Source organism: Elephas maximus, chromosome 1, assembly GCF_024166365.1.
Source record: "Elephas maximus indicus isolate mEleMax1 chromosome 1, mEleMax1 primary haplotype, whole genome shotgun sequence".
NCBI classification, from domain to species: domain Eukaryota; kingdom Metazoa; phylum Chordata; class Mammalia; order Proboscidea; family Elephantidae; genus Elephas; species Elephas maximus.
The window spans coordinates 213,281,165-213,297,411 of record NC_064819.1 but is presented as its reverse complement, the minus strand read 5'-3'; the positions used below and the strand labels follow the sequence as shown (position 1 = coordinate 213,297,411).

Genomic DNA, 16,247 nt, shown 5'->3' with positions numbered 1-16,247 from the left:
AGAAAGAGGCCTGTAATCAGTGTTATGAGACTACTGGAGTAAGGTACAGACAAAGTAATGAAGCTCAAATTACAGGAGTGAAAATGAAAATTCACTCATTCATTCATTCTGAGAATAGTTATTCAGTTCACTTAGGGTAAGCACGGGCTTTTGTCTCTCTAGCTAGTCCTGTTTTTACTTCTTTCACTTTTTCTCCCTTCAAATTCTCTAAAAAGTTTAAGATTTTTCACAACAGCTGAGCCTCTCTGGGGGTAACAGCAAGACTTGTGGTGGTGTTAGAAGGCGACAGCCCAGGGATAGCAGCAGCTGGTTTTATTTTTGGTTTTTGTCAGGTGTTTGTAAGTTGAGAACTGCCTGTGTTCAAACAACGTGATTTGGTAGTGTGCTATGAACTCCTGTAGGAATAATGGATGTGAAACAATTAAAAGAGTAAAAACGAACTATCCCCAACCTGACATGCTAGATAGTAAGCTTTTTAAAAACCTGGGAGTGGATTTATGGCTCAGAGAATATGGATATGCTATGAATTGTTCACAGCTCATTTCGTGTAAAATGTGAGTTTTGCTTTGGTTACAGAGATTTGGCAGTTGGGGAACTCTCCTGTGGAATAGTTGTTGTTTGATGGTAGGTACTGCTTGATGCATTTCAGGAGATTTTATTTTGGGGCTGACTGTTCTTGTCGTTAGGTGCCATTGAGTCGGTTCTGACACACAGTGATCCTACGTACAACAGAATGAAACACTGCTCAGTCCTGAGCCATTCTCACAATCGTTTCTGTTTGAACTCGTTGTTCAAAGTATGACTAGATTACTATAATTCATTTCTTTTTGTCCAGTTTTTTCACTTATCACATACTTGTTGCCATTGAGTTGATTGTGACTCATAGTGACCCTATAGGACAGAGTTAGAACTGCCCCATAGGGTTTCTTGGGCTGTACTCTTTATGGAAGCTGACTCTCACTTCTTTTCTTCCGAGGAGCAGCTGGTGGCTGGTGCTCGCAAATCACTGACGTTTCAGTTAGCAGCCAAGTGCTTAACCACTGTGCCACCAGGGCTCCTTATTTATCACACAAGCAATAAAAATACTATATTACAAATAAAGAAAAGACAAAGAACCATTTGATCACCTTTTACAGTGTATTGACTTGTATTGTAACATTTCACTGTATACTCTTCTAATGTGTGTTCATATTCACACATTTGAAATAGTTATGATGGTGATATTGATACAATTTTTATTTACATGATCATATTTTCATAAACACTTTTCCATTTTGCTAATTTCTATTAATGATCACAGTTTTCTTAAAATTCCCTTATTCCTGAATATTCAATTTTTCCTGTGCGATTACCTGTCAAAGGGTGTAAATATTTTTATTACACATGGTCCGTATTTTCACATCACTTTCTATTTTTATCACAACCACACCAAAGTAAAAGTTTTCACTGCATGGTTGCTTTGGTTTGCATTTCTTTAATTAGTGACTTTGCTTTATTAACTGCATTTCTTCTTCTGAATTGGTTTGTCTTTTTTTTCTAATTTACTTCATACGGTCTTGATTAAAAAAAATAAGTTTCTATGGATTTTTAATATACCATAAATGCTTATTCTTCTTACTTATATTTGGTTCTAACATTCCCCAATGTGATTTAGTGTTCATTTGTTTTGTTATTTTATATGTTTAACAATTTTAACTTAGTCTTATCTGGTTTATCTGTTTCTGATTCATTTCTCTTGAATATTATCAAAATTTAAAACAATTGACAAAGTTCCTAAAAAATACTAAAAAGCTAATGGAAGATTGTTAACTCTTTAAATAGTTTTAGAAGATAAATTGTTACATCAGACATATCATCAAATAAATGGGTAAATGATTAAAATTATTATTAAGAAAATATAACTCAGTTTTAATAAACCATAAAGAGGAAAGACTCATGTTTGCTGCATATTCATGACATTCCAGGTCACTAGGTGGGAAACCATAGTTGCCCATGGTTATTTAACTGATAGATAATAATGAAATTTAACTGGCGCAGTTATAAAGGCTGAGAATGAATGTTGGGGAAGTCTGGAATTGAAAAGTAAAAACAAATGGGTAATAAATCACTCTTAGAGAATGATCTTGGTTGTAGCTTTACATTTTTAATATCTTCTCTATTGGTAGAGATGTTCTTCTGAGTGGGACTTGTTCTCCTTTGAGGAGGGAGCCAGAGAGGGCTATTTCTTTCTTTGATCATGAATTTCATTGACTTGCCGTATTTTCATTCAGAAAGAGGGTATGAACTAATATGCACACTGAGTTAGGATTTAAACCTGAGTACAGGACCAGGGAGTGTTTCATTGCTATACATAAGGTCACCAGGAGTAGGAGCTGACTTGATTACAATTAACAACCCTGAAAGGAATTTTTTTAGTTGCATGTGTGTGATGGTGTTTGGAATAAAATAGCACTGTGTTCATCAATGATTCTGTACTTGCAGTATTTTCTCATAGCCTTTATCTCACCTTGTCAAGTTGGATGTCCTGTCATTGAGCGTGAACAACAGATTCACAGAAAAAATATTTAATATATTATTGAAAGAAAGTATATGTGTCACTGTGAGCTTTTACTCCAGCATGATTTCAAAATGTTAATTACTAAGTTTTCCAGTAAATGATTTTTAAAGAGAAGTTCATAATAGAGATTGATAAATCCTGTTGTTGTTCCGACTCACAGCGACCCTATGTACAACGGGTGTTGTGCAGTCCTCACAGTAGTTGCTATGTTTGAGCCCATTTTTGCAGTCACTATGTCAGTTCATCTTGTTGAGGGTCTTTCTCTTTTTCAATGACTCCCCTACTTTACCAAGCATGATGTCCTTATCCAGGGACTGGTCCCTTCTGATGACATGTCCAATGTAAGTGAGATCACCATCCTCGCTTCTTCTTAGACAGGTTTGTTCTTTCTTCTGGCAGTACATGGTATATTCAATATTCTTCACCAACACCATAACTCAAAGGCATCAGTTCTACCTTGGTCTTCCTTATTCATTGTCCAGCTTTCGCATGCGTATAAGGCAATTGAAAATTCCATGGCTTGGGTCAGGCACACCTTAGTCCTCAAGGTGATATCTTCACTTTTTTAACACTTTACAGGTCTTTTGCAGCAGATTTGTGCAGTACAATACATTTTTGATTTCTTGACTGCTGCTTCCATGGGTGTTGATTGTGGATCCAAGTAAAATGAAATCCTCAACAACTTCGATATTTTCTCTTTTTAACGTGATATAGCTTATTGGTCCAGTTGTGGGGATTTTTGTTTTCTTTATGTTGAGGTGTAATCCATTTTGAAGGCTGTAGTCTTTGATCTTCAGTAATAAATGCTTGAAGTCCTTGTCACTTTCAACAAGCAAGATTGTGTCATCTGTATAACCTAGGTTGTTAATGAGTCTTCCTCCAGTCCTGATGCACGTTCTTCATATGGTCCAGATTCTTGTATTATTTGCTCATTACACAGATTGAATAAGTATGGTGAAAGGATACAACCTTGATGCACACCTTTCCTAATTTTAAAGCAGGCAGTATCCCCTTGTTCTGTTGAAACCTGTATATAGCCTCTTGGTCTATATACATGTGGAACCTGTATATAGTCTCTTGGTCTATATACAGGTTCCACATGAGCACAATTAAGTGTTCTGGAATTCCCATTCTTCACAATGTTATCCATAATTTGTTATTATCCACCCACTTGAATGCATTTGCATAGTCAATGAAATACAGGTAAACGCCTGTCTGGTGTTCTCTGTTTTCAGCCAGGATCCATCAGACATCAGCAATGATATCCCTCATTCCAGCTCCTCTTCTGAATCTGGCATGAATTTCTAGCTGTTCCCTGTTGGTGTACTGCTGCAACCTTTTCTGAATTATCTTCAGCATAATTTTACTTGCATGTAATATTAATGATTTTGTTTGATATTTTCCACATTCTGTGGAATCATCTTTCTTTGGAATGTGCATGAATATGGATCTCTTCCAGTCGGTGGGCCAGGTAGCTAGCTGTCTTCCAAATTTCTGGGCGTAGATAAGTCAGTGCTTCCAGCTTTGCGTTCAATTCCTGGAGTCTTCTTTTTCACCAATGCCTTCAGTGCAGCTTAGACTTCTTCCTTCAGTACCATCAGTTCTTGGTCATATGGTACCTCCTAAAAGATTGAACGTTGACCAGTTCTTTTTGGTATCGTGAGTCTGTGTATTCCTTCCATCTTTTTTTGATGCCTCCTGTGTTATTAGTTTTTTTTGCCCATAGAAAACCAAACCAAACCAAATCCGTTGCTTTTGAGTACATTCTGACCAATAGTGACTATATAGGGCAGAGTAGAACTGCCCCACATGCTTTCTTGGTTGTAAATTTTTATGGAAGCAAACTGCACATCTTTCACCCACAGAGCCCAGGTGGTGCAGTGGTTAAGCACTTGACTGCTAACTGAAAGGTCTGTGGTTTGAACCCACCAGCTGCCCTGAAGGAGAAAGATGTGGCAGCCAGCTTCCTTAAAGGTTACAGTGTTGGAAAACCTATGGGGCAGTTTTTGCCCATAGAATTTTTCAATATATTGCAACACGAGGCTCGAATTTTTCTTCAGTTCTTTCAGCGTGAGAAATGCTGAGCGTGTTCTTCCCTTTTGGTTTTCTATCTCCAGCTCTTTACACATTTCATTATAATACTTTGTCTTCTCGCGCAGTCCTTTGAGATCTTTTGTTCAGCCCTTTTACTTTGTTGTTTCTTGCTTTTGCTTCAGTTGCTTGATGTTCAAGAGCAAGTTTCAGAGTTTCTTCTGACATCCATTTTGGTCTTTTTTTTTTTTTTTTCTGTCTTTTTATTGACCTTTTGCTTTCTTAATGTACGATGTCCTTGACATCATCCCTCAACTTGTCTAGTCTTCCGTTATTAGTATTCGGTATCTCAAATCTGTTCTTGAGATCGTCTCTAAATTCAGGAGGAATGTACTCAAGGTCCTTCTTTGGTTCACCTGGACTTGTTCTAATTTTCTTCAGCTTCAATTTGAGTTTGCATATGAACAATTTATGGTCTCTACCACAGTAGGCCCCTGGCCTTATTCTGACTGGTGATATTCAGCTTCTCATCATCTCTTCCCACAGAAGTAGTCGATTTGATTCCTGTGTATTCCATCTGGTGAGGCTCACATGTGTAGTCACCTTTGATGTTGTTGAAAAAAGGTGTTTGCAATGAATAAGTCATTGGTCTTAAAAAATTCTATCAGGTGACGTCCTGCATCGTTTCTGTCACTAAGGCCATATTTTCCCACTACTGATCCTTCTCCTTTGCTTCCAACTTCTGCATTCCAGTCATCAGTAATAATCAATGCATATTGATTCCATATTTGATCAATTTCAGAGTGCAGAAGTTGGAAATCATAAGCCATATTTGGGGATAACGACGGCACTGGATAATAGAAGGAAAAGAAGTGGAAAACAAAACTAGAACATGTGTCTTCAAATTCATCCATGTAATTTCCTACTTCTTTATTTGGAGGTATTTGTCAAATGTGTTACCTGAAATTCACACAGTGTGAATTGGGCTTGTAAGTCTAAAAGCTACTAAAAGTTCGAGTTTTATGTCTGTATGAAGCTTTACATTGATATTTAATGTAAAGTGAGTGAGCTTGCATCATTTTGCTCAGATTGTGCATCCTTCTCAGTCCTCATTGCTCATCATGGTGCTGCCATTTTCGCTCCTTGTGTGTAGAGCAAAATGACTAAGTGTTAGGATAATTTCAGTGGAAGACATCTTCAGACGTCCATTTAAAGTAGCATATTGTTGTTGAGATGTGATTTAGTTTTGGGTATATTGTACTTTGTTTTGCTGGAATAGACAACAATAAAGCAGGAGGAGTGAAATAGACAAGAAAGGTGATCATTGTGTACTCTATGAAGGCATCATTGGTGATAATACCTTAAAAAAAGAAAAAAGAATTCATGAGAGTACTGCCATAGCAGTGATTTCATCTTTTTGTTTTGTTTATTATGCCTTGAAATCAGATCTCAGAATCAGTGTGTGAGTAAATGGGAAGTACTTGAGTCATTTACCCTGATTATTGAGACTTCATGCAAGTGAAGTGCTGCGTCTGGAGGCCCTATATAAGTGAAGAGCTATGTTTTATTTCAGAATTTCTCTCTCGAGAGGGATCATGAGCCTGTGAGTTATTACTGTTGTTGTTATCAAGTGGCATAGATGAGAGGCTTAACCAATGAAATGATCATTTCGAATATACATTCACTCAAAGGGAAGGTCATATATGTTGACAGTATGTTCTCTGGTCTGAAAATACCATCTGGAAATTTTCACATCAGTATTTAAAGTGTCCTCAGTGGGCATTTACAGCATTTGCTTGGGTACAGCGCTTATGGTTAAATAGCCCAAAGTCTTCAGTTCAGTGTCTGGTTGATGTTGTATTGTACAGTAGTAATTCTGTAAGTTATTTCTAATAAAAGGGAAAACACTGGGGAAATGACCTGTTTACTACTCTCAATTTTACAACAAGGGAACACTGTGAAAGTTTCAAAGTAGCTTCGGTAGGTGAGCTGTTCTGCTCCCTCCCCCAACCCCAACATCCTGTTTCATCTCAAATATTTATCATTTTATTCGTTGGTTTTCCACCCGCCTTGTGGGCTGTTGTGGTTCCTGTTACTCTGCCAAGAGGGTTGAGGAATGCCTACCCACAGGCAGCTTGGGGTATCTGGCCAGGGTGCTCAGAAGGTCCTGTAGCCGGCTGACAGTGAACTGTAGGCATTGCTGTGCCACTGAAATAGACTGAAATAGAGTAAGCCTGCTTCAATAGTTGTCAGCATCATCCATTGATAACAGGCATCTTTTTGCTAGTCATGGTGAAAAAATGCATACAGTTTGAGGTAAGAAAAAACCTAAAGTTTATATCACCTAGAGATGTTATTCTGATGTTTTTTGGAAACATCAGAATCAAAAAAGGAGAAAAATTACTATCTAAACAAAATTGCTATCTAAAAAGGCCCATCTGTTCGAGTGCTTGGGTGACAGTTTTGAAGAATGGTCTGATTTACCTGAGAAGTTCATTTCATATTCATTATTTAGTCACTTAAAAACATTTAATGTAATATAATGTAAAATATAATATATACAATAACATAGCATGACATACTTCACTTGCTTCAGAAGAGGTAGACATTTTTGAAGAGTATTGGGCAGGCATTTTGTAGACTGGGATTATGGGTATTGGAGGATAATACCACAGGGGTGAGAAGTCCTCGCTATTGCATTATATTAGGGGTTTTGTCATGTCAACGTGACTTATCACTGGTGATGTTAACCTAGATCATTTGGCTGTGGTAGAATCTTCCAGGTTTTTCCACTGTGAAGTTACTGTCTCTCTCTTTCATAACGTTCTTTGGGAGGGAGTACACACTTCGGGAAGAAGAATTAAGTTTCACCTTTTGAAGAGAGAGTGTCTACATTTATTATTTCTTTATCCATTCATTTATTATCATTATGGACTCGTGGATATTTATTTTATTCTTTAGGTTTTTTAATTTTATTTTTAGGTTACTATCCAAAGCCATCATTATTTTCTTGCTCATAAACTATTTACTTTTTCAATTTTATTTTGCTTAGCACTTCCACATTGTATGCATTACCCACCTTTTTTTTTTTTTTTTTTTTTACATCTTCCTGCACACGTTTACATTCTCGTTCTTCAAACCAGTCGATTTAGTTTTGCTGCTCTGGTTCACACTTAAGGTCATTTTCACAGTCAAGTTTTAATGTATGCACTGTGCGAGGAGAAGTCATAATACAAAACTTCTTGTCAGCAGATTGACGAATTTACCTGAGAAATTGAGACTCGAGATTATGAGAATGTGTGGTTGGACCGAAAGCAGGTTTCCAGGTAGGATATCAAAATTGCTTTCTTCAGCGCCTTTGTATTTGATTCTGTAGAAGCCAAATCATCATTTTGTTAGGAGGTGTATAATCCAAAAAGGTGGCGAGGGGATGGCACAGATAGCAAGGCTGCCTTAGAAAATCATTTTGCCTTCCTTTTTTAGATTCTTTAATTTGACTTCCAAACGATACGTTAATAGCTGAGTTTTGAAATGAAGTCATAGAGGAACTTGCAGAAGTATATCTGTAGACCCTATAGGATAGAGTAGAACTGCAAAAGTATTATAGGTGTGATTTTTGAGTGTGGAAGCCTACATGAAAAGTATTAATCAGAGTATAGATAATCTTAAAATTTATCATTTCAGAGAAACCAACTACGGAGCATAGGATGTTTTATGTGTTTCACAGCATATTTATTAAATATGGACTGATTTACATTTTGTATTTCTTATGTACTCTCCTAAGTTGTGCTAAGGTCATGAACTCTTTCGGTTGAGTAGGAGGGGCTGGGGGAAGAGAAAAAAGCTTGCAGATCACGTAAATGCTCAAGTTTTGGCATACTGATTTCACAAAAACAAGAATCAGTTTGCCAGCAGCTTCCATTATCTTGTAATCTTACAAGGAGCAGGTTAAAAAAAAAAAAAACAAGAGAGTTGATGCAGAACACGAAGACAAGCAGCTGAAAATCTGAAACACAAGCGGAGTTAATATTATGCAGTGGTTCTTTGCTATTGGACATATAAAAACAGTGTGATCCCGCCATCTACACTACAGAGGTTTCAGCTCCATGGCAACACGCAGAACCTATTCTGTGGAGGGTGTGTATATACAAATGCATTCAAAGCACGGGGTTGGGAGTGAGTTTGGGGGAAAAACAAAACAACCCTCCAAGTCCTGCCCACACATTTTTATATGTGCATTATAATAAGGCCTTTGTTCCAGGAGTCAGATAGAAGTTCATGTCAGCTGCCCTCCCGTCTTTTACATGATCTAGCTGCCATCACCCCCCTCCCTTCTCTAGGCAGAAAAGAAAAAAGGAGGCTAGAAAAGGCAATTACAGAATGCTGCTGCAATGAAAATGCACTTTCCCCTCTGTCTTTTTGGAACGTCACCATAGTTATTGCTTTTCTGTGTGTCTCTGGGGGCATTCTGCTGCTTGTTTGCACAGTCTTATTCTAGAGAGAGCCTTTAAATTGCAGTCTTCAGGTTGTGTAGGGGTTCAGGACAGCAGTAATCAGCTCCCTCCTCTGGGGAAAGAGGGCTTTCTGTCTGTCCTCTGATGGCCTCCCTTTTATTTAAGGACCACGCTGACCTGCATGGCTGGAGTGATGGGTGAATTAAGTACTCTTGTCCATAGTTTCTCAGGCTCTAGCTCAACTGGGAAACTTCGGATTTCTTCTCCCGCTCACGCGTCACAGCCACGCTCATCTCCATCTATACCATCAGTCCTTTGCTGAGTCCCTTCATTCTGAAGAAATAATCTCACTGCTTGACTCTTTATTATATGTCTGTGTTTCTGTCCCGCACCTTAGAAATGATAGAACAATAGGAAAAATGTTTATTTTTGCTGTACGCAATTTAGCTGATCTGGGAGATGACCTGAATGCCCTGCTCTATCCTGGTTAACTCTGAGAACCATCTCTAATAAAAAAAAAAGTTTTAGATAATTTAAAAGAAAAAAAAACTAGTTGCTGCCGAGTTGATTCCAACTCATAGTGGCCTCCTACGTTTTCAGAGTGGGACTGTGCTCCATAGGGTTTTCCATGGCTGTGATCTTTCGGAACTAGATCACCAGGCCTTTCTTTCGAGGCATCTTTGGGTGGATTTGAACCACCAACCTTTCCGTTAATTGCCAAGCACTTAATTGTTGAACCACCCAGGGACTCCTTAGACAATTCTAGTTCCACCCAAAACTTGAGGTTGAATGTCAGTGGTTATCAGCACTAGGTTCAGGTGATACGACAGGAATTAGAGATCCAAGAAATATTCTGTTCAGTACAGATCTTTACTCTTTTTCAATCACCCCTGAGCTTAATGCCTACCCAGTATTATAGATGGCTCTAGTGGTTTTTTTTTTTTTTTCCTAGTGGTAGAAGGAGATAATTGATGAGAGGCCTAAGGAGAGATTGGGTTCTGTGCTTCTGAAGATCCTTACATAAACAACAGCTAAATGTTGTTTTCAGCTTAAACTTTGGGCTATCCTATTAGACTTCACACAGAGAAACGATCTAGTTCTCCCCCATTGTTTCTGCTTAGAACATTCTTTTTGGAGTCTCTCTCTTAAAATTTTTTTCTCTTAAAAATAAATTTCCTGTGGCCAAGATTATAAATGCCCATATGCAATTGATTTATTGATTTGCTTGTTCAAGTATTTTTGACTTACTGTTTGGAACCAACCTGAACATGCAAAGAACAGGCATGTATCTGTCCCTGAGGAACTATTGGTCTAGAAGTGAAGACTGCAGACTGCATACAAGTGCAAAACATTGTGAAATGGGTTATAAAAGAAGGATGCACAAAGCCTAGCTGTACATAAAAGCGATGCACTCAGCCCTGCTTGAGGTATTTGATAGGGGAATAAATGCTTGAGTTGCCTCTTGCAAGATGAGTAGGAATTTGCCTGGTAGGCAGCAAGGGGAAGGACATTTCAGGAACATAGAACTCTGGCATGCAAAGACCCAGAAGCATGGGAAAAGCGAGATGTATTTGTAAGCAATAAACCATTATATGGCTGGACCACAGGGTGGGGGGGGGGAGGGGAGTGGGATGAGAAGGGAAGGATCTAGAGACCTTGGCAGTGACCAGGCCCAAGAGGACATACCATGCTGGTATGTTTGAACTGTATCCTTTAGGTGATGAGGAGAGGGATGTTCATATTTGTATTTTACAAAGATGTATCATTTAGCATCATGAGAATGAATTAGAGGACATGAAGCCTGGATTGGGAGACATGGATTGCAGACAATTAGAAGTATCTTCAAAGGAAAAAAATAAAGGCCTGAACTAACGCTGTGATATTCAGAACAGTGAGCACAGGATGGATTGTCAAGCTTGGGAAACAGTACTTGGTGGTGAGGGCAAGAGAAGCCAATTCCTAGAACTCTAGCCTGGGTGACAAGGTGGGTAGTGATGACATTGCCCGGGATAAGGAGTAGAGGAAGATGAGCAGGTCTTTGAGGAAGGCAGTGTCCTACATTTTAGATTTGTTGTATCTCTGGTCATTGGGTGGTCATAGGTGATTTGTGGAAAGAACACTGACTTTGAGCTAAGAAAATACCTGAGTTTAAATTTGACTTCTCCAACTTATTACCTGTGTGTTCTTCGGTAGGTTACTTAACCTCTGTGATCCTTAATTTCCTTGTCTGTAAAGTGGAGATCATAATTACTAGCTTGCAGGCTGTTTGAGATAGGTAAAGGAGATAATCCCAGTGAAGCTCCTGACCCAAAGCCACTTCTCAAAAAGAAGGCAGATTATTACCACTGCAGTGTTCTGTAGGCAGATACTGAGATCTGGAATTCAGCGGAGAGACTGAACATGCAGACTTGGAGTCCAGCAGGTACGAGAATAGAATTTATCAGTGGGGTGAGGTGGCATGCTCATTCATTCATCCAGAACCATTTGTTTTGAGCTGGCTGTGTGCCAAGCTCTGTGAGAACTAGGGAAGCCAAGATGAAAAATATTTAGCCCCTGGCCTCAAAGATCTTGAGTCTATAGAATGAGGCAGAGAAGAAAATTGAGCATGTTTTGAATAAGAAGAGGATCGGGGCAAAGCAATATACTTTGACTTTTTTTTTCTTTTTTAATTGTGTAAGATAATATACATACAGAAGAGAAAGTATACAACTTGATTTTTTACAAACTGAGCAGCAGATCAAAAAACAAAACAAAAAAACAGAAATCATCAACCCTCTTCCACTCACAGAAGAACCTAAGGGTAACTATTATCCTAACTTTTTACTCCATGTGTTGATTGAGACTATGTTGGTACTGTGTGTTTATATAGATACAGTGGCTGCAACAATGGGCTCAAACATAGCAAAGATTGTGAGGATGGCACAGGACCAGGCAGTGTTTTGTTCTGTTGTACATAGGGTTGCTATGGGTCAGAACTGACTCAATAGCACTTAACAACAACAAATATATATATGGAATTCCATATGTATATGGAATTATATACTATCTCCTCTTTTGTGTCTTCTTTCACTTAAAAGTATGTTAGATTCATTCACATTGTTGTGTGTAACATTCATTCCCATTGCTGTGTACTCAATTTATTCATACTATTAACGATTGAGTTACCTTTATTTTGACCTATTAGAAATAGTTCTTCTATGAATATATAGTAAATGTCTGTTTAGTACATACCAAGGAATAGAGCTGCTGGATCATAAGACTTGTGTATATTCAGCTTCAGTAGTTAACTGCCACACACTTTTTCAAAGTGGTTGTACTGATTTATATTCCCTCATTATATTCTCAGTGCATGAGAGTCCTAATTGCCTCCCACGGTGGTATTTTCCTCTTAGCCATTCTGGTGTTTATTTAGAGGTGTTGCCTCGTGGCTTTGATTTTCATTTCTCTGATGATTAATGAAGTTGAACTCCTTTTCATGGGCTTATTGGCCATTGGATATTTTCTTTTATGAATTGCCTGTTCAACTGTTTTGTCCCCTTTTCTGTTAGGCTTTTTGCCTTTTTTACAGCATCAGTGTTAAACAATAAAAATCATTTATGGAGGACCTACTGAGAACTATGCTAGCAGTAGAGCTAGAGCAGAGAACAATACAGTCATACTTTTTGCTCTCGTGAAGTTTATTATCTAGATCTCTCTTTCAAAAGCTTGACTGTGCATAGGAGGAGTGAGATGATGTATAGACAGATGGAGGAAGATGTGAATCCAGAGAACATTTTTCTATAAATGTGGACCTTTTATGTGCTGAAGAAAGAGCTAGTGGAGAGGGAAAAGTAAATGATACAAAAGAAATATGGTAATTGAGTGAGCAGAGCCCGGGAGCCACCAGAGTGTGCTGAGCTCTAGAAAGGGCTGATGGGGCTGAAGGAGGGAATGATAGGGAGACATATTACTAAATTTATGGGTAGGGATTATACATGAAAGGAATTTTTTCTTGAAAAGCTTTTTATTTTGTTATTATTAGTTTGTAAAGCAGAAGGCAAAGTCATTTGTCTGGGAAAATTGGATAATATTGAGGACAATGGAGGAATATTGCTATTGCCCCTGGAGGAAATGGCGCAGTGAGCTGACCAGAGCATTATGAAGTCACTAATATTACAGAAGGCTAGCAGGAGTAGCCCGGTCTCTAGTTTCCTCAGCCACTCTGAGTAGGTGGTATAGGAACAGAGAGGGTGATGATCCAAAGTTGAGTGGTTTTTAGGATGGGTACACTGAAGGGCAAGGTGACAAATGAATTGGGATGCTGGCAAGAAGACAGGTGAAATGATTCACAGTGGGATCTAGACAGGATAGTGATGAAGGCCTAGAGGAGGAAGAGAAAAGGAAGGAGTGAGAGGAAGAGAGGGAGGAGGAGGAGGAGGGAGGAGGAAGAGCGTGAGTTGTAGAAGGGAGGAGCTGAGGAACTGGTTCTCTGTGAAGTTAAGAACAATAGAGTGACACCTTATGTGATGTGACAGGATTGACTACAGTAGCCTGTCATCTTGACCCAAATTGATCTGAATTTTATGTAAGATTTTATATAAAATAATCAAATACTTAAGCAAATAATCTCTCAAAAAATGTCACATTTTAAATTCTAGCTTGTCTCCTGCACTAGTAGTGAATACATGCTTCTTATTAAATAAAAGGAGCCCCAGTAGCACAGTAGTTAAGAGCTCGGCTTCTAACCAAAAGGTCAGCACTTCGAATCCACCAGCTGCTCCTTCGAAACCCTATGGGGCAGTCCTACTCTGTCCTGTAGCGTTGCTATGAGTCAGAGTCCACTCAAGGGCAACGGGGTTTGGTATTAAAGACTTCTGAAGAAGTTTCATTTGATCATTTTTTTCTCCAGCATCAACCATTGTTTCCTAGTTGACTCAGTAAAGTTGGCTTTAGAGAATAACAGTAAGTTTAGGGACCTAAAATAAAACCCTGAATGTAAAAATCTCTGGCTTCAGCAACCTCAGCTGAAACAAGCTGGGCATGTCCCTTTAAGCAGTTACATTTGGAGTCTTCACTTGATTCACTCCCAATTCTCTTGTTGTGTTTCCTGGTTGCTACACATTGAAATAAATAGTAGAGTGTGTTAAAATCTTTGGTTTAAATTTAGTACCTAAAATGTCTCATATTGTGTGACACTCTCAACTGAAGTCGTTTTTCATAAAACTAGCATATATGCATTGCTAAATGAAAAGGGCTTCAGTAAAAAACAAACGAAGAAAACCTGTTTTATAGGAATTGGCAGATTGAAAATTCTATGATTTATTCCAGTGTGTATAAAATTCACCTGGGTGGCTCGCTGAAAATGTAGATTTAGGCTCTACATTTGGGCATGATGATGTGGGTTGTCCATAGACTCAACTTTGATAAACCTACTGAAGACCTTCTAGTTTTAGAAGATTACTACAGTACTGGGCACCACCCTGAGTCATTTTGACAAAGAAATAAAATAAATAGCAAGAAAGGGAAAATAGAAAAGAAAAAGATAGGGAGAAAATAAGATGAAGGAAGGAAGGAAGAGAAATAAGAAATAAGTCTTGAAGAAATCTATTTATAAATTTCTATATTTTAAAACGTGAATTTCAGTGGACGCTAAGTAGTAGTACAAAATTTTAAGATTACAGATGAAAAACAATGTGACGTGTACAAGATTGCACAGGAAAAAAAAATTTAAAAAATACTGTCCACGAAGAGCTAAACTGGCTATAAATTCAAACTCTAAGTATCAAAGGTCAAATGTAGCCACTGGTTTTATTTTGCAACCTTTTAAATTGTAATGTGGTGGATGTACTACCTGTGACCAGGTTTGGTAATGGAGCAGGACTGTAATTATAAACAAATAGATTGGATTATTTTATCTTTGTCCCGAATAGCACATCAAGCCAGTGAATCATCAAGGCAACTTTCAATCTCAGAGACGACTTGGGTGGTGCAAACAGCCTGTACTTGACCACTAACTTAAAGGTTGGTGATTTGAACCCACCTGGCAGCCACAGAAGAAAGGCCTGCTGATCTATTTCCATAAAGATTAGAACAAAGAAAACTGTATGGAGCAGTTCTCCTCTGTAACACACGGGGTCTCCATGAGTTGGAATCCACTGATGGCAATGGTTTTCCATTTTTTGTTTGTGTTGTTTGGTTTTAAGGTTGTGGGGAAGATTAAATGAGACATGAGGATAATGTCTGGCAAATAATCAGTGGAGACTGCGTAGCAGAGTGGTTATGACCACAAACTCTGGATGTCATAGTCCCTGGGTTCAAAGGACTACTCTACCACTAATTAGCTCTATACCCTTGGGCAAGTTAACTCGACTGAACTTTCTCACCTGTAAAAAGAGAAATAATAATAATAGTGCTTGCCCATAGAAATATTGCCAGTAATACATAAAATTAGTAAATTTAAAGCACTTGGAACAACAGTTCAAGGCTCACTGTGAACACTCAGTAAGTATTATCCTGAAATATAACTTCTATTGTCAAGTTCTCTAAAACCTGAGAATCTCTAAAATTTTGTGTTCTTTAAAAATTTTAAAAATGATTATTCAACATGAGGAAGTGTGTATGATTTATAAAGTTATAGTTCTCTTGAGTCTTATTCAATTCAAATCATTGAATACCTACTGTTATAGGCAATAAGTTGCTCCATAAAAAGATGGGTAAGACATGGTCCCTGTCCTCTGAAGACTCAAGCATTACAAGGTATCCTATTAACTTGGTTTTCTTGGATAGGTATTATGCTATTTTGGGAAATAGCATAGAAGCTAATTGAAAATATGTTTTTCAATACAAATAAAAGCATATGAAGGACAGAAGAAGACACCAATATATCCCTAAGCATAGCAGATCACACAAGACAAGATGCTGACATTTTTCCAGAGCCAGATATAGTGAAACGGATGGAGCATAGATTATGATACCAGTAAACCTGGATAGTCAAGTGCTAACTCTCGTGTTTACTGATTCTGTGACTACAGGCAGTTGATACAACCTATGTCTCATTGTCTTCACCTGAAAAACAGGCACCTATCTACCTTGCTGAATTGCTAAATTGCTAGGATGATTAAATGAGCTTATGTTTGTGAAAATGCTTTATCAACTCTAAGATGTTATGCATTTTTATGGTTTTATCATGATTTATATAATATATAAGGGCCCCTGGTGGCACAATG

The 16,247-nt window shown here is 38.1% G+C and overlaps 1 protein-coding gene across 8 annotated transcripts in view; it reads left to right on the top strand.

The window, feature by feature from the left end:
- HIVEP2 (HIVEP zinc finger 2) overlaps positions 1-16,247 on the top strand; it is a 238,237-nt gene that overhangs the window by 48,675 nt on the left and 173,315 nt on the right. Inside the window, exon 2 of one of the 8 annotated variants that reach the window (XM_049902476.1) lies at positions 7,841-7,914. The exons of 6 other annotated variants lie outside the window; for them this stretch is intronic. The gene's annotated coding sequence lies outside the window, so the exon portion shown is untranslated. Of the gene's footprint in view, positions 1-1,676; positions 7,915-16,247 lie in introns of those variants that run through there. One more of the 8 variants, XM_049902444.1, reaches the window with a different exon arrangement.